Source organism: Sapajus apella, unplaced genomic scaffold (assembly GCF_009761245.1).
Source record: "Sapajus apella isolate SASKATOON/1434 unplaced genomic scaffold, GSC_monkey_1.0 scaffold78, whole genome shotgun sequence".
Taxonomy (NCBI): Eukaryota; Metazoa; Chordata; class Mammalia; order Primates; family Cebidae; genus Sapajus; species Sapajus apella.
Window position 1 is genome coordinate 6,291,555 of NW_022437018.1, and position 19,718 is coordinate 6,311,272.

A 19,718-nucleotide genomic window follows, 5' to 3' on the forward strand; every position below is an offset into this window, starting at 1 on the left:
GAGAAATTTGAATGTCAGGATTAAAATCTCTACTTAATTGTTGTTACTGAGGTACAATGACAACCGATATGTGGTTTTTGATACCTCAAATAATTTGAAATCTAGTGAGTTGATTACGTATGATTATAAGTAAGGAGCACTATGTTAGATCTCAGAATGTTTGGGTTTGAATTCCTGTTGAACAACCCATGAGCTCCAAGCTGAGACAGCTGATCTAACCATCCTCAGCCTCAGCTTCCTCATGTGTTAGAGGAAAGCAAGAATTCCTGCTGTGTGCAGGGGCCTCACTGAGGTGTTGTAAATAATAGTACTAAAGTAGGATTATAAAGCTCTGTATGCATTTCAGTTAATGAAATTCCTCTAGTGCCATGAAAAAGGAACAAAATGTAGTGAGGAGTCAAAGTGAAGAGGAAACCAAAACCTGGAACTGGGGACAGGAAATCAACATCTTTATGGTGGCAGCAATATCTGAGTGGGTCTTGGAGAGTGGATCCCATGTGATAGGAGTTGATAGGATGATATGAAAGGGGGCATTCAGGGTAGTTGGGGGGAACAGTATGAACAAACAGTTGAAGCCCCAAATATGTAGGAGCCTTGAAGGTTACTGGGGGTGAGGATAGTTTAGCTCTACTAGAATAATAGGTAAAATAAGTTAGAAGTTTGAGGGAAACAGGGAAGGTGCTAAGATCCTGATTTCAGTGTATAATGAGGTACATGCTGCTCTTCCCTCTCACACTCTATGTACATTCCCTTCCCTCTCACTGTGTGTATTGGCATATGACATTCCTTCTTTCAGCCACATACGTCATTAAAGATAGGACCATTTATTTCTTTGAGCATAGCATTTTCCTTATGGTGTGAAAAACAAGTACACTACAGCAGTAGATGCTGTCATGTGCAGGGTGACCACTTGTCCTAGTTTGCTGGGGACTGAGGGGTTTCTTGGGACATGGAACTTTCAGTGTTAAAACTGAGACAGTCAGTTGCAGGCAACTTGTGTGGTTGGTCAGTCTAATACCCACACACAACACATGTCCAAAAACCCTATAATGAGTCCAGTAGGATACTTGCTATTAAAAATTTACTTCTGATTATAGAGTGTGGCATATTTGATTTGGAAGATTTTGAATATCAGGTCAAGGAGATTCTATTTTATTCTTTAGGAACCATGGTGCATGATACCTCTAAATGTTTTTAAGCTTTGGAGTGATGTCATTACAGCTATGTGCTAAAATATTGATTTGGCAGCAGTGTGTATGGTGGAATTATAGTAAGAGAGAGAAAAGCTTCTTACATTTGGTGTAAGTCTCCTGGAAAATCCCAGATGAGATAATTAATGTACTATTTGTAGGCTCTGAGGCAGGCAGAGTGATCTTTTCGGAGACGACAAGAAAATGACTTTAATATGCTATTGTCCAATTGTCAAATTTGGGTGTTTTGTGTGAGAAGACTTACAACACCGAAGAAGTAAGATGATTAATTTGGATAGAGCATTTTGGAGCAGAAAATAGAGGAAGAAATATGTTTTACTTTTATACTAGTAATGGAAATCAACCTTGCCTCTTATTTGGTGTCTCTGCTGCAAATCGGTTGTTATTTTGCAAAAATCTTGATAACAAGTTAAAATGATTTTCCACTATCTAAGGTTGATTGTTCCCCAGAAGTAGAGCCTAAGACAAGGATGTGAATGCAAGTACTTTATTTGGCAGGTGATTCCAGCAGGGAAAGTGAGCACAGTAAAAGAGTGAAGCTCAGACAGATAACATCAAACAGTTTATTGCAATGGGTATATAGAGCTCAATCCGTCTGGGAACAGTGAACATCAATATAGCACATGCCTTGGAGTTATCCTACATGAATGTCAAGGAAGCTAATGTGTTTAACCTTCAATTCCCCTTGGTTATTGGCTGATAAATGTTCCCTAAAGCATTAACTCCATTTAGGTGCCCAAGGTGCTTCACCAGTTTGGTGCACGTTGTCTTGAAATTCAGCTGCAACCACTAGCATCTCTTTGGCTGAGATGTTCCTCTACTGATGTGGCTTGCAGGAAGTTTCAGGGAATTAAAGCCTTTGCTTCTCCGAGAAACAGCCCAGTTCCTTGATAGTTCCAGAGCGCATGTTCTACTCCTTTTTCCAGCGCATTCCTGCAGGATTAAGTTCAAGTTCCCTGAAGTAGCAACTTGCTTGAATAACACACTTTCATAGACTCCATTCCTGTTGTCTCTCACTCTTTGTCTTTTACTTTTACTTGGTAAGGACACTTCCCACATTAACCATCTGTACCAGAATCCTTGCTCAGAACCTACTCCTGAGGACCCCAGGCTAAGATTATAGATAAAGTGTTACTTTTCATTTTTTAATCTAAATTAAAAAATTAGTTTCTCAAACTGGTTATAAGAAGATAACATTTCATCCATTTTTTAGAGACAATTGTTAAGAAGAGAACCAAAAATCATTTGCTGAGGATTGTTTCAGGTAGAATCAGCCTGGGGGAAGCTGGGCTGTGCTGATGGTTTCACATGGTATTGCTAAGCCTGGCCTCTACTATTTCATTGTAATGATGGCCACCTCCCAACTGGGAGCAATGAAAGAAAGAAACGTGAAAGAAACACCTACATTCAAATAGAAAAATGATTTCATAGTTTATAACAGGCAGTTAATAGTAAGGCATCCCAATTTATTCTTATTTTATACAAAAAATAATTCAGATCTTAAAATCTGAAGATGAATAATTTGTGCTTTAAAGAGAAATATGAAGCTCTGGAGGTTGTAGAACTACCTCATCACTCACCTGCTTAATGACTGTAGTTATGATTTCCAAAAGGAAATATATATCCAATTATTTCACTGACTGTTAAAGAATATAGTAGACTACAAAAGAGCTTGTTTGGGGTGGAAAAATGTCAATGTACAATGGAAAAGAACAAATTATGGTTACTAGGTCCTCACTCTATGTTTTAATATTAATATGTTGCTATGTTTTTAGGACACATTGTTTCAGAAAATTAGTCTCGGGTTTCCATACTTTGTGAGATGATTTCATTAGCTATGGAATGTCTATTTTTGTTACTGCTAAGGGGAGCTCAAGAACTTTAAATCATAATTGAAATATTCCATTGATGTGGTTGCTTAGCAACAAACTTTTATATAAGTAGATTAATCATTGTACTTACAATTTTGTTACTTTAAACTTTTTGACTTATTTAAAGCAGATCACCTCACTGTGAAATGTGTTTCTTCCTTCACAGCTTTAAATGCATATTTGTATCTGAGATGAATGTTTCACAGACCGTAGCCAAAATTTGATTTCCTTTGAATTATCTCTATGAGCCAGGTTGCCCTGGGATCATTGGAATTAATGAAAATTTTGTGACTAGCAGGCCTTTTTTTTTTTTTAAACTCCAAAAACAACCTAAATAATGCTGGGTTTGTTAAGAGCAGCAATTAACTTTGTTGTCAATTCAGAATGACAGGCCATGGATCCCACATGTGCTTTCTTGCCACCTCCTCCTCATTCTCTGAGCCTTTCCACTCCTAATCACTGTCTCTGTCAGGAAAAAATAACTCTCAAATACTCACCATACTAACAATTATTTTCTTGGCAAATTTCTAACAGTATAATAGCAAAGTTTTTATTCCTTTTCTTATCAGTGTGTGATTATTTTCATGTAGGTTTACAAGGACCTCTGAGGTTTAGTGGACAGTATATGAACTCTGGAGTCATATGGACTCACTGGATAACCTTATCTAAGTTAGTTAATACTGAGCCTTAGCTTCATCATTTACATGGGGCCATAGAAATACATGTTATAGGCAGGGCACAGTGGCTCACGCCTGTAATCCCACCACTTTGGGAGGCCTAGGCAAGCGGATCACTTGAGGTCAGGAGTTTGAGACCAGCCTGGCCACCATGAGAAAACCCCATCTCTACTAAAAATACAAAAATTAGTTGAGTGTGGTGGCATGTCCCTGTAGTTCCAGCTACTCGGGAAGCTGAGGCAGGAGAATCGCTTGAACCCGGGAGACGGTGGTTGCAGGGAGCTGAGATGGTGCCACTGCACTCCAGCCTGGGTGACAGAGTGAGATTCTATCTCAAAAACAAACAAACAATGCATTTAATAGAGCTATTGTGAGAATTAAAGATGACATACAAGGAATGCCATTTCTAGATGTGGGTGCTCAAGAAAGGGTAGGAGTGAAAACATGGCTAAAATGTTGCTAAGATTATCTAGTTCAAGCTCCTGACAGACTGTTGTCCTATGGACCAAACATGACCTATGGATAAATATTTCTGTTACACTTGCATTTATTGGTCAGTGTATCTTTCCCCACAAATACTTCCTAAACTGTTACTCACTGTTGGTCACCATGATATGTTTGGTAGGATACAATTTTGTGTAAGATAACATTCCCTGCCCTAATGTAAGTCTCTGGTTTTGGAGTAGAAAGAGATATTAAAGAAAAAATTTAGCCACAAATATGGTGTTATATATAATTTGTCAATAAAGGAGAGATGAGGAATATTCCTAGAAATAGTCTCACAATCTGAAGACAGCATAAGTTTTTATCAATTTAATTTATAGCTGCTTGGATATATATGGTTGTACCACATAGGAAGTTTGTATTTGCACTAAATTCTTACAGATTCTGCTCACTTCACTCAATCCACATCATTCATTTGTCTCCTACACTGTATCATTCAGTTCCACAGAAGTAAAATAACTCAACTATGGTTTAATCACACTGAAGGCTCTCTGCAAACATGCCTGTTGTCCACTGCTGTGGTGGAAAAAGCTTTGTGGCAAATAATCTTGGTTTGATACACCTTCTGTTACTATTTATGAGGGCTCTGGCAGGCCACTAACAACTCAGCTGGGCCTGATTTCTCCTTGATCAAGGGGGCATAATAATATTCTCAATGTTGAAGGGAAAAGTAAATGAGATAATGTGACAAAAATGCAGAGCACAGTGCTAGGTAAAAAGCAGGTGATTAATAATGTCCTCCATCATATAGTCATCACATTGCAGACTTAAAGTGAGAACTTAGTATATGCCAGGTGTCATTTTGGTTGTAGAAATAAGGAAAGCATATATTTTGCCCTTGACAAGCGTATACTTTAATAATGGAAGAACAACATGCAAAAAAAAAATAGTAGTAACAATATGCACTATTTTTTTGAAGCAGAATCTCATGGAGAAAGCAAGGAGAGGACCACATATTTCATGGCAGAGTTTGAAAAGGGCTCAAGGAGAGGACATTGGGACTGGATATTGGAGGAGAAGCAGGAGCTTGCCATGTAAATAAAGGGATAAATGGGAAGGATTTAAATGATTGAAATTCAGAAGAGAAACACTAGGATTTCATGCTCCATATTTCAATTTTTGAATGAAAACCTTTGCATTATTTTTTAACAGAATGTCCTTGTGAAAGGACAAGTGAGAGATTTAGTATCCACTTATTAGCCCTGAAATCACACACTTTTAGGCATAGAACTCTATTCCAAGCATTGCTGGGAATGAGGTATTTGATAATGTTATGTCAAGAAAATCACATTTATTACCTCCAGGAAATTACAGTGTCAGAACTGTAGACTTAATGCAGCTAATGTCTACAGAAAGTAAAAATAATCATCAAATCCATGAATTAGGCACTTTTTATATTTCAGTAATAATTTGTTTCAAGTCAGATACTCTGCCATGTTTAAAGGCATTAATGGCCATAAGCAAATTAAACTAGATTTAATTTTCTCTAAACAATTAGGAATTTCAGACATCTTTGTCTTGTAGAGAAGCTCAAACTCCATCCTTACTCTTAAGTGCTGACGCAGTCTTAAAAATCATATTTAACAGAAAGTTGTTATCTATAGTTTTCTATGACTCTACCCCTGACTCATGAATTTTTAAGGCACCATTTTCTAATATTTACAACTGATTGCTGATTTCGGTGCTTCTCCTGTACGTGGGAGTAGCTCATCAGGGGAAACTATGGTGGTTTGATCATTGCTTTTGTGTTTAAGAATGTTTAAGATGTTAATTTATCTTCTTGGTTAATGTTATCCCAATTCCTGTGGCTGAACTAACACATTTATTATTTTTAGCACCCATATATTTACATCAAATTACTATCCACATGATCATTTTTCATTGTGAACCTTTAGCTTAAGATATAAATTTATCTTTTCCTAGTAGAGTTATTACATAATGCAAATGTTTAAGAAGGGGTTTAAGTCCCATGAATGGGTGACCTTATTGTCAAAAGATGTTGCTATTACGAGCTGGTTTGCTGCAGAGCTAATATTGGAAGGGAGTAACATATTTCACTTTGTTTGGGGACTTACCTAGCTCTTGTGACAATGAGCTATGCACGTAAGCCCCTTGATTTTCTGCTTGCCAATACTTCTAAGACAATATTTTAGAAAGAGCCTTCTTGGAAATTATCAACACATGTCACGCCATGCAATTTTATGGTTTATAACTTCCCACAATGACTATCCCAGTAGATCACTTTGGCTCTATGCTCTGATATGTGTAATACTTCTAGAAATCTGCTGATGTAAGACCATTTTGCCAATTGGTCCTTTGGTGTTATTCTTTAGTTGATTCTGTTCCTCTTATCTGTAGAACCTAAATTTCTATCTGAAATCATCCTTAGTGTTTTCAAAGAAAACCTCCCTTTGGGGTTCTATCACTGTCTGCTCTTCTTTTTTTAATTGAAAGATAAAAATTGTATAAATTTGTTGTGTGTAATATAATGTTTTTATATATGTATATGTTGTGGAACGGCTAGATCAAGCTAATTAGAATATGCATTACCTCATCTACTTATCACATTTTTGAGGTAAGAACACTTAAAATTGTTAAAGTGTATAATACATTGTTATTAACTATACTCATTATGATATGTAAAAGATCTCTTGATTTTATTCCTCCTGTCTAACTGATATTTTGTATCCTTTGACCAATGTCTCCCCTGTCTCCCAGACTCTGGTAACTACCATTCCATGCTCTGCTTCTAGGAGATTGACTTTACTCTTCTGCACATATGCACAATTCCAAAAAAAGTAGGGAAATGATGTCCATTCCTCTTTAGTGTTTCTCTTACTCAGTCTTAGATTATGGTCACCACCACTGCCCCTATCTGCACCCCCATCCCAAACGAAGATACTGTTTTCTGGAGCTCTTCCTGGGGGGTTCTACCCTGAAATAAGATCAAAAACAAGATAAATAAAGGTGATAACTGATGTCAGGATGGTAAATTATAGGTAATCTTTCCTAATTTCTTCAACATTGTTATTACTTCTGTAAAAAGAAACAGAAACAAAAACGTAAAACATGCACACAGATGCACAAAACTGGACACGTCTTGAATTTTTTGCAATTATAGTAGGATGATTAAAGGCAGAGGATTTGAAGTTTGGTTCAAGATGAAGTCCTAAATATGCTTACTTATTAGTCATGTGATCTTGGGAATCTCTGTGGTCCTCAGCTTTATCATTTTTCCAGAGCAGATGGAAGGATCAAATAAGATTAACACACTGACTGGTTTAAAACTAGGTACTAATTAATGGTAGGTATTAACCTAATAGTATTTCCCTGGTTGACTTGATATGCATGGCATGTACACAGATCGCATTTCAGAAATGCAAAAAGTTATGAATTCTGAAATACACGTGATCTAAAGTATTTCTTAAGAAAGCCTAAAATATGGCATCCATGCTGTTATTTTTTTTTATTTTACTCAGAAGTTGCTCATTATTCATAATGTGGCCCAGGATGCCAAAAAAACAAAAACAAAAACAAAAACCCTTCTGTGCTTTACCCATGGTCTGTTCTTGTATGAGATATTTCTTCTTTGGCACATTTTTACCTGACAGAGACCCTGAGGGCATTTGAAGTAAGAATGATCCCCACTACACTTTTGCTGGCATTCATGTTACAGGGTTTTCACACAAGTCCCTTAACAGAACAAAGTAAAACTGTCATGAGTATGAAAGCGACTTGTTCATGCTGCCAAAATTCTGATTTTTCAGTGTCCTTTGTTTCACTTGTGGTAACTGAAAAGGCAGAGTGTTCTCTGGTTTCCTTTCTATATTGGCTTCTGCTGGGGAGTCTTATGAATCAGGATTCTTGGACATGGGTATCACTTCCGGTGCATTCAGCAGCAACAGACAACTGGTGTAATTTCAAAAATCGCTTTTTTATAATTATTCAAAAATTACTTTTTTATAATTATACCAGTTGTAATTTTGTAACTGCCTTAAAACATGACATGAAAACCAAAGTTCCTTTCTTTTCTCTAGTTGCTATTTTTTTTCTCCTTCACCACCTTCTCTGGTATATGTCTTTCTCTTATATGTGTTTTTTCTGGTCTCCTTGGAAATACTTTATTCTTGCTCATATGGAGACTTCCTTCTCCCTGCTTCCTTCGGTGTCACATGCAGTCCACCCTTTCTTTTTCTTTTTCTTTCTTTTCTTTTTTTTTTTTTTTTTAAAGACAGGGACTTGCTCTGTCACCCAAGTTGGAGTGCGCTGGGTGATGTGATCACAGCACACTGAAATGTCAACTCTTGGGATCAAGTGATCCTCTTGCCTCAGCCTCCTTAATAGCTGAAACTACAGGGGCATGCTACTGTGCACAGCTAATTTTTAAAAATTTTTGGAGAGATGAAGTCTCACTATGTCACCCATGCTGGTCTTGAACTCCTGGACTCAAGAAATCCTCCTGTCTTGGCCTCCCAAAGTGTTGGGATTATAGGCCTGAGCCACTGCATCTGGTCTTCCTTTATTCTATCACTGAGTAGTTGCCTTGCCATGTTTTTCTTTTCCCCACCTTTACTGAGGTATGACTGACAAATAAAAATTGTATATATTTAAGATATCCAATGTGATGTTTTGATATACATCTACATTGTGAGATGAAAACCAGAATCAAGCTAATTAACATATTCATCACCTCACACAGTTACTATTTTGGAGAGTGTTGAGAACACTTGAGGTCTACTCTGTTGGCAAATTTCAAATAGACAATATATCATTACTAACTGTACATTACCATGCTGCACATTAGGTCTCAAGAACTTCTGGCATCTTATAACTGAAAATTTGTATCTTGCCATGTTTTAATATGTATCATGTGTATGGTTAAAAGTCATCTCCAGTCATATAACCCTAATGGGAAGATGCATTCATTGTCTATTGCTGTATAACAAATTATGCCAATATTAAGTGGCTTAAAATAATAAAACTTGTTGAGTGGTGCTGATTTAGGCTCTCTCATGAGGTTGCGGTCAAGATGTCAAGTGAGTCGGTGGTCATTCAAAGGCTTGACTGAGGCTGGAGTATCCATCTGCTCCAAGCTCACTCATGTGGCTGTTGGTCAGATCCTGCTGTTCTTCCCCTTATGGGCCTATCTGTGTGAGCTCATTTGGCTTCCTTACAGTATGGCAAATGGGTTGAAAGGTCAAGCATTCTGAGTGACAGCACCAAACACAAGCCATGTTATATTTTACAAGTTATCCTTGCAAGCTGCACTGTATCATGTTTACCACATTCTTTTGGTTCAAGGGGACGGAAGGCAGTCTGAGTCTTAATGAGGAGCAGCAAAGTTCTGGAAGAGAGTGTGATATAAAAATATTGCTGTTGTAAAACTTTTAGAAAACATTATCTGCTATACTGTGAATTTTCTAAATCATAGAGTACTCAGACCAGATAAGATCTCTAGAGATTCATTTTGGCTGAGACTGGAGCTAGAGAGAAGGGGCAGAGTGGAGTAAAGACCAGTATGTAGCTTTGGTCAGCCTCTATGACATAAAGGTAAACAGTTTGGGCTTTTTTTCCAGTTGCATTTTAGCCACCATCTTTCTTGAATTCATTGTCATTTGATTAGGCTGGATGAAGGCATAGTAATTCAAAGTCAAGGAATGTATCTTCCTACGTGGCTTTCTTACTTCCCTGACCTCATTCTCAGGGAGATAATTAGAAGTTAAATGTTGAGCTCATCATTCTTTATTACTGAGCTGGACTGGCCCAAAATTTACCTTCAAAAATGATTTTTGCTGGATGAAGTGATGATTGGAAATGAATGATAAGAGATCACACCATATTATCTTTTCCAAATTCTGGTTTCTAAGTATTTGCTGAAGCTCATTATAGAAATAATGTTTATATATGTATGTTACATATAATATAATGTATAATTATATTACATATGTTAATATATAATTTACACATAAATCTATGACGAATGTGATACTTAAAAAAATTTATTGAGAGAAATAGCTCCTCTCTAATCTTATTCTTTCTCCTCAACTTAAAGCTAGGTGCAAAGTGTCTTTTAATCAATTCTCTCATGAAATGAAAAGCTTTCTTTGGGGGTCATTGGGGTCTGTGCTTTCAGTGTGCCTAAGTGGAATTCTGGAAGAAGAGGTTTGATTTTTCTGCAGAGGACAAGGCAAGTGAAGGACTGGGAAGATTCCATGTCTCTGTCATATTAATCAACCTGTATTATTAGGATGTCCACATAGCATATTAGTAATTAATCCTGTCTTTGATTGACAAAGCTGCACTATCACTTCTTTATATATTTTTTTGGCCATCCATCCAATACTTCATTCAAAGCTCTCAGTAATTTATTCTGTGCATATGTAATTTACTTTTATATAAAGCATCTCAGAACAAGTTACAATAACTGCTTGGGTTTTAAGCTATATAAGGGATGTGTATAGCAAGTTAATATATATATTAATATTATATGTAATATATATTATATATTAACATTATTACTGTAATGAGTTTCTATTCTGCAAATACTTAGAAATAAGAATTTGGAAAAAGTATGGTGCAATCTCATTGATTTCCAATCATCCCTTTATCTAGCAAAAATCACTTTTGAAGGTAAATTTTGGACTGATCCAGCTGAGTAATAAAGAATGATGGGCTCAACATTTAACTTCTAAGTATCTCCCTGAGAATGAGGTCAGGGAAGTGAGAAAACCAGGCAGGAAGATACATTCCTTGACTTTGAATTACTATGTCTTCATTCAGTCTGGTCTATATAATATAATATGTATATTTATATATAATATAATTAATATAATTATAGCCAGGAAAAAAAACAAAGGGAAGATGAAAGAGAAGATGCCCTCATACAGGGATATTGAAAACTTAGCCATTTAGAAACTTGTTAATTGTTTACTGAAGAATGCCTAAAAATGTGGTGAAAAACTCACTTTCCTGATAGGTTCATTACTTTGAAATATCACTTTCTGTGGCTTGTGTATAATTGCTATTGCTTTATTTTGGACCATTTTTCTGCTGCTGCCTGTCTACAAAGGCTGTCTTCCTATTCCTGTCTTTCAAGGGTGCTACGGACATGAAACCACCCTCAATCTTGTGAAAACTGATATTCACTCAGTTCCTAGATGCTCCTTCCTTTTGTTCTTTTCAGGATAGTTTTCTTCTTTCTGTTTCATAGGCTATGTTCTATGCTTTAGCCCACATTATCTTTTTCTTTATTCTTTGGAGCAATGCAACATTTATTGAGTATATGCTATGTATCATGACTGACAGAAATGAAAGAAACCATCTCTGCTTTCAAAACACTAACACAATTGGGATAATAAGCTTTCTTTGGACAATGCAAGTATCTATGTTTGGGTATAGAAGAATCAGTTTTTCAAGTATTATACATGATCTTAATCTCATTACTTTCTATATCACCATCATCATCATCTTACACCTTATAATTCTGTACTACTTTCAGAATTCTGAAAGAAGACTTTTCCTGTTATCTCATTTGATTCCATGCTAGTTGTTTGATCTATATTTTCATTTCTACATTATAGATTAATAAACTAAAACTTATATGACAAAATTGTAACCTGGGAAGTCTATTTTGGAGATGAGATTAGAATCCATATTCCCTGATGCTTATATATATCCTCTTTCCACTAAACCATACTTTTTCACTTAATGATTAGCTAAGATCAATGCATTAAAATGGAGGAAACTGGTACTGGATAAAGGAGGAAATAATTTTGGATTTTGGCACATTAGAGATTCCAGCAGTTCTGAATAGAGAGTTCTGTGTTGTTTATGACTGTGTAAGGACAATGGTATCTAGAGGTACAGAGTTAAGGTACCAGAGTCAACTTTATCTATTAAAAATGTTTTAGGATCAAACCTATGACTCAAAGGCAGTAAGGAAAGCTTTCTCATTTATACCTCTTTTTATATTTTAATTTAACTGTAATGTTTTCCACTCCTAGATCCCCAATCTTAATGCCAACACTCTCTGTAGTTCTAATTTTCTTTTATGTATAGGTTAAACAAACCCTTGTAGATCAATACAGGAACACAAACGCCATGTGTAATCTTGCTTCTAAGAAAAAATTCCTTTCAAGTTTTCAGTGATCCATTCTCAAGTAGAATGCTCTCTCTTTCCTTGTTAAACACGTCTTGTTCTTAATTTATGACCTAACTCACACATTCTAGCTAGACTTTTGAAAAAATTTCTTTGTTTGCTGATTGGATTCTTAACTTCTGATATTCAGTCTTTTATTGTGGTTTCCCCCAGTAACAGAAAGCTTTAGGCATAAGAAATAATTACGGTGAGGCTGCCAGTGCTCTCTACCAAGTATTTCCGGTTTTCTTCTTGCCCACATTTCAACACTGCACTTCCGTGCTCCTTCAAAGTTTGCTGTGATTACGATTTATTTTGAACAATGAAATAGGAACTTAAAATATTCAACAAAATTACAAATAACCCCATTAAAAGTGGGCAAAATAGACTTTACCACTACATAAAATTTTCATGCAAGAAACCTGCCCTTATACCCCCTAAATACATAAAAATTTTTAAAATAAAGAAAACATTATGCTAAGTGAAAGAAGCAAGTCACGAAGGACCACCTTGTATGATTGCATTTATATGAAATGTTTGGAACAGGCAGGTCTATAGGGACAAAGAATAGATTATTGGTTTCCTAAGGATAGGAGGATGGGGTAATTAGGGGGAACAATTAAGAATTCAAAGGGAGGATAATAAAAATGTCCTAAAATTGCCTGTGGTGATGGGTACACAATTCTGAATATTTTTAAAGCCATTAAATTGTATACTTTAAATGGGTGAATTGTGTGGTATGTGAGTTGTATCTCATAAAGTTGTTTTTAAAAAGTAGGCAAAGGACATGAATAGACATTTTTTTCAAAAGAAGACATACAAATGGCCAATAAGCATATGAAAAAATGCTCATCATTAATCATCAGAGAAATTCAAATTAAAACCACAGTGAGAGATCATTTTATACCAGTCAGAATTGCTATTACTAAAAAGACAAAAAAAAAAAATAACAGATGTTGATAAGGATGTGGAGGAAAGGGAACCCTTATATACTGTTGGTGGGAATGTAGATTAGTACAATCTCTATGGAAAATAGTATGACGATTTCTCAAATAATTAAAACAGAATTACCATGTAATCTAGCAATCCCACTAATGGGTATGTATCTAAAGGAAAAGAAATCATTATAGCAAAAACATACCAGCAGCTGTATGCTTATAGCAGCCCTATTCACAATAGCAAAGATGGGGAATCAACTTGTGTCCATCAGCGACTGATTGGATAAAGAAAAATGTATATTATTATTTATGACACAATAGAAGACTATTTATAAATAAGAATAAAATCATGTCTTTTTCAGCAACACTAATGGAACTGGAGGCCATTGTCCTAAATGAAACAAGTCAGACACAAAGACAAATACCATGTGTCTCATTTATAAGTGGGAACTAAATAACGTGTACTCATGAACGTAGCATATGGAATGATGGACTGTGGAGAATGTGGAAGGTTGAGAGGGTAGGAGGGGAGTGGATGATGAGAAATTACTAAATGGGTATAATATACGTTATTTGGGTGACAGATGCACTAAAAGCCCTGACTTCACCGTCATGCAATCTATGGATGCAACAAAATTGCACTTGTATCTTATGAATATAAATAAACAAATAAGAAAAAAAACGAAGTAGTTCTGGATTAAAGTCTCAAGAGCTCATCTCTGATTCTTCATGCTGTGTCACTTTGTCAGTCTGACCCACAAAGCTCTGGCTTGATGGCTGCTCCATAAGCCCCCACTGCCAGTGTGCAATGGACATGCAACATGAAGAACAGCTCTTGCTGTGTTAAGCCACTGATATGTTTAACGTATTTCTTAGTATAACATAAGACAACTTCTATGTTTTATCTAAATTTCAAAATCAACTGAAGAAGCAATGCTGTATGGTCAGTTAAAAATAGACAGGAGAAAGGATGACTGCTTACTATTTTGTTGTGTCTCAATCAGCATAAGCACAGATGTGAATGTTTCCTTTTAGAATAATAGCGTGAGAGTGCTTTATTTTGTTTGCAATTTAAAGACATAGTGTTAATTCACCAAACTGCCCTTTCTAGAGACTTTTAAAATTTGCTTCCTACAGGGCTCTAATCTCTGTACTGTTCAACACTGGTGTGCTGACTCAGAGTATAGGTAACACTGTATTCATAGAGAGTTATACTAAGGGATTCCTATCACACTTCACCTTCCCTCCTTTATTTTTTCTCCTATTTCTGACCATGCAAACATAAAGGCTGTAATTAGATTAAAGAAAGGAAATGTTGATTAATCACCACAGTTAAAGATTCATGACTTCTACATGAATATTAGTCACATCCAATTCCAGTAATTTAAAAGAGGAAAACTCTGTCATTGTTAATCATCAAATGTCAGATGTCTAAAATTACTTGATGTTATGAGTTTTTGAGTTTAATCGGAACCTTTCACCTTTCCTTTAACCTCTATTTTGGGAAGAAGCAATAAAACAAATTTAAAAATGAGGCCTGTGTTTACATTGTGGCTTTGCTATTTTCTAGATTTTTTTTCACTTTGGACAAATTATTTAAACTCTTTGAAATTTAGTGTTCTCATTTGTGCAGATAATACTCACTTCAAAGAAGATGATGCACATATAACACATCAAATCTAGCTCCCACCACATAGCAGACATGAAAATCACTATTTTCTTTTCTTCAGTCCAATATTTATTTTATTATTATTTAGATTACATTTTAGAGTAACAAGATCAAAAACATTTTCAAACTATAGTGACCTTTGATTTTATATTGTTAATATATTTTATACTAATATATAAAATTTCTTTTTTCATTTCAAGATTTCAGACTTTGCTGGTCTTTTCAGCACAAGAAAAATAGCAAACATCACCAAAGCAAATTAAATGTAAGAGAATAAATTGTTTTCCATGCAAAAGTATAATATAAGTGCAAAGTTTTTTTTTTCCTATAAGATCCCTTTGTTTTATAACAATTATTGATAAGGCTCTATGCAATACTGGCAGAGTAATGAGTCCATTTCTGTGGAAATACGCTCATTTCTATTCAGCATGCTGGTTCCCAAAGGAATTATGAATTGCTTTCCTAGCTTGAATATACAGTTGATGAATCTCAAGGAAAACACACATAAGGAGTCAATAACTAACAGTTTACCTTTACGTATCTAGACAATGGATAAAATGGTTGGAAAAAAACTTAAAAATTAAATAGAAATGAAAATGGAAATTATTGTTATTTGTGGCTATCACTGAAATTCCCACAATCTCTTAGTAAGAAATCCTTCCTAGGATGAAGATAAAAGTGAAGTTTGGGAGGTTGCCGTGGAAATCTGGAAAACCATTACAAAGCTGCTATTGACCATTCAGGTGTAGAATCTTCATCTTCTGACCAGTCTCATGTTTCTATAGGAAATAGATGACAGGAGTAATTCAGAGGGACCAAAAGGGAATGCCACCAATTTTGGAGTATCATAGGCAGCCCCAGGGTTTGCAGTCTGTTGGCCAGCAGGTTAGGTTGCACTTCTCAGACTTGTATGCATGTTCTCTCTAACTTCTCATTGACTCAGCTACTCCCTGTCTTGTACATCATGTAGACGATATGGCCCAAGGATAGAATATTTGAGTTGAAAATGCTGCTTCTTCTCTGCTCTTCTGTTACAGTGGAGGGAGTGTCTCTCTTCCTATGGATGGCCAGTCTCTGCCCTTGTCTTCTGGATCCCACCTCCTCTCTACCATGCAAGTACTTTGCTCCTGCAGTTATGCCCTCTGTCCACTGCGTCATCAATCTCTCATCCTCTATTGGATGTTTTTCAATCAGCATAAAGACATGTTTATGCTCATGTCAGCATAAAGACATGTTTTCTGTCTTCCCTTCTCCATTATAACAATGCCCAATTGACCCTTGACACCAAATCCTGCTTCTGTCTGTGTTTCATTTGGGTTCTTAGTGGCCCCTGCTGGATATTGGGCAGTCCCTGCTAGGACATTATACAGATGTTGGTATGAATGACACATAGGCATTAATAAGAGATGAAAGAAAGTGTATTGTTTATACAGTAAACAGCAAAAGGATTCTCCACATAGAAGGGCTCCTGCTCAGTCTGAAGTGAAGCAAGGGCAAAGGATCGTGGGTGGCTTGGCTTTTATTGGTTAGATGGAGGCTGGAGTGGTGTGCAATGGGGACCTGCCTGCTGCCTGAGGTTTGAATGCTTTGAACTTTCCCACAAGCACCACGAGAGGGAGCCCATGGCTTTTTTCTCCCCTTGCCCAGAGGCGGGTGAGGTGTGAAAGTGGTTGGGGCTGAAAGCTTAGAAAGTGGAGTCTGCCAAAACCTAAAATGCAATAAAATAAATAAATGGGAAAAAACAAAAAAACAAACAAACAAAAAAAAAGAAAGTGGAGTCTGTCTCTTTGTTCCCCAGTCTTTCGTTCTCCACTTCACTATCAAACCTCTCCACAAAGCCTCCTTTTTTTTACTACCACTGACTTTAACTCGTTTCAGTGTAGCCCTTTCTTTCTAATATTCCACCAAATGCACTCACATAGGCCTCCATGTCACCAAATTTAATATACAGTTTTCTGTCCTCATTTTAGTAGACCACCCAGCAGTCTTTGACATATCGGATGACATTATTCTTCTTGATACATTCTTTTCTGTTTCAGTGACACCACACTCTCCAGTTTTCCTCCTATTTCCGTGGTTGCTCTTCTCAGTCACCTTGACTTGATAAACTTCTCTCTCTGATCTGAAAATTTCAGAGTCATTTAGGACTCTGCCCTCTTTTCTCTGGTTGTGTTCATCTCAGTGCCACAGCAGACATCACTGCTGTCTGTGGCTTTAAAGATCTAAATGCTGGTGAAATTTTATGTCTCCATATAGATATTTCATATGATGTCCAGGTTTAAAATCCAGGCTTATTCAAAATTCTATTTGGACATCTCATAGACATCTGAAGCTTAAAATTCCTCAAGGAAAGTTTGATTTCCCTTCCAAAATATGTTCCTCCTATAATCTTCTCTATTTCAGTAAATGAGATCATTAAGCTTCCACAACCAAAGCTAGAAACGTAAAATCATCATGGATTTCTTCCATTCCCTCACCTCCCACATGCAGTCCATCAGCACATCTCATTTTTCCATCCCAAAATATAGCTCATCCTGCTCACTCTGTCTAGGGTAAGCTATCACCTGCCCTAAGCCATCATCACTCCTTTCAAGGTCTACTGTGGTGGCCTCCTAATGCCTCTCCTTATTGCCACTCATCTCCCTCCAATACAACTCCTCAGAGCAGTCCGAGTGATATTTAGGAAATAAATCAGGTCATACCATTCTCCTGCTTAAACTTCTCTATTGGCTTACAGATGCACTCAGAGGAAATTCCAACTCCTCATCATGCCACACACAGTGTCCTTAGTGTGGCTGACATTGATTAGGTAATTAGACTGCATCTTACACTATTCCAGATGCTTTCCAGGCATCCATGTATTTAACATTCACATCAACTTTGTGATCTAAATACTATTATTACTCCTACTTTGTTGCAGAGGAAATAAATCCTGGATATGTTAAATACCTCCCTAAGGGACACAACCTAAAAACATTGGAGCCAGTATTCAAATCAAGGCTACCGGGCTCCAGAGCTCACCTTCTAACCATCACATTTTACTGTTTCTCATGAGCAAAGGCTTGGATGAAGAAATGGGAATGATTATTCAGAGGCTTGAAATAAATGACCATTCAACTATTCCTAAATTAGCCTGGATAACAGAGTCCCAGCATCACAGGTCAGGACTAAGAACTTTGGCTACTCAGCAGTTTTTCTGCCAGTCATGGACCTGGGTTTAGCTTGAATGATAATTGCCTTCTTTCCTTTCAACCCAAGCACATTGTCAGCATGGCAACTATGGATTTCAGCCTGACAGTGTCATGCTGCTTGCAGATGGCAGGAGAGGGCAGCAATGCCAAAATGAGACAGAGTGCATTGCAGTATGCTACATCATTGCCATGGGCACTCAACAGAATTGAATTCACCTTCCTTGTCAAGGTATAAGGTATTGGTACTGTCTCCCAGCAACAACGTTTTGGAACACCTTCCAATTTCTGTCCGCTGTGATTAATAAATTTCACAGGTCATTCTGATTGGTCCTAAAATATCAAATCATCAAATCTATCTGCAAAACATTGATATTGAGACCTGCTGTGGGCAAGACAACATGTGGGATACAGATTGAATGAGGCCTGGTTCATGCCCTTAAGGTATGAGAAAGAGACACAGACTTTCACTAAATACAGTAAAAGTCAGTATGTTAAAATGCTATAAAAAGTGTAAAAGTGCTCTCAGAGCACAGAGTAGGAATAGGTTAATTCCATAAGAATAAATGGGAAGGCTTAATGAAGTAGGTGATGGGAATTTACCAATTTAACAAATAATGTATTGAGTGCCTATTATATTTTAGGCTCTAAATGGGAGCCTCATCAATATTTCACTACATTGGTTAAATTAACTCATATAGAAAATATGAGATAATTTCTTTACTGCTCACAAGTGCTTCCCAAGATTTGAAAAATTTTGACCAGTTTCATAATTTCTCTTTTTTTACAATGCCCACCTGTCTTGGTGGGGAAGAAGAGAAATAAGACAGGAAGATCCAGTTATTTCTGCTTTGTTTTGAAGTGAGATGTCCAGGAACAAGCTATTATCAATCATCAGGTACTGAGACTGCCATTGTACATGTAATATGCAGGAACTCATGCTGGACCATGAAATTGTGATGTCATAGGGAAATGGACCTGTGCACCAGCTGGAAAACATTCTGAAAATAGTCTCTTTTGATTATTTCTGTTTAAAATTTTTCTTATTAGATGGCTAACTTGCTTTTCCTCCAAAGTCCTTTCAGCCCATTCCATAATTACATAGTACCTTTGTGTAGTTGAGATGAGATCTGCTATGGTATGCTCTTGAACTTTACATAATAGCTATTATTTAAATAGGGAAGAAGTCAGGAGACACAAATGGAAATAACTGCAAAGGCAGAAGGATGCATGAACAAGGCAACCTGAAGCTGATGTGTGACACAGTTAGAACACCATTCAAATCAAGTTCCTGATCTTCAGGACACATCTAGTTTTGTTGTAAGCTTTTGGATTTTTCTTTGGGGGAGAGGAGATACAGGAAGGAAGTTTGAGGAAAAGAGACTTATAAATGCTGATTTTTTTTAAGGTGATCCCATGGTTGGCACTGTTGCCTCGGTTCATCATTTCTAGGTCCACTATTTCATGAGAGTTCCAGATAATGATGTTGATTCAGCTCATGTGGCTGGCAAGGAGTCCTCTGT

At 36.6% G+C, this 19,718-nt stretch overlaps 1 long non-coding RNA gene across 1 annotated transcript in view; it reads left to right on the forward strand.

Moving 5' to 3' along the window:
* The first annotated feature begins 17,789 nt into the window (after nt 1-17,789).
* Nucleotides 17,790-19,718, forward strand: part of LOC116532998 — a 305,086-nt gene continuing 303,157 nt past the window's right edge. Inside the window, exon 1 of the long non-coding RNA XR_004261032.1 lies at nt 17,790-18,427. This is a non-coding gene — a long non-coding RNA (uncharacterized LOC116532998). The remainder of the gene's footprint in view (nt 18,428-19,718) is intronic.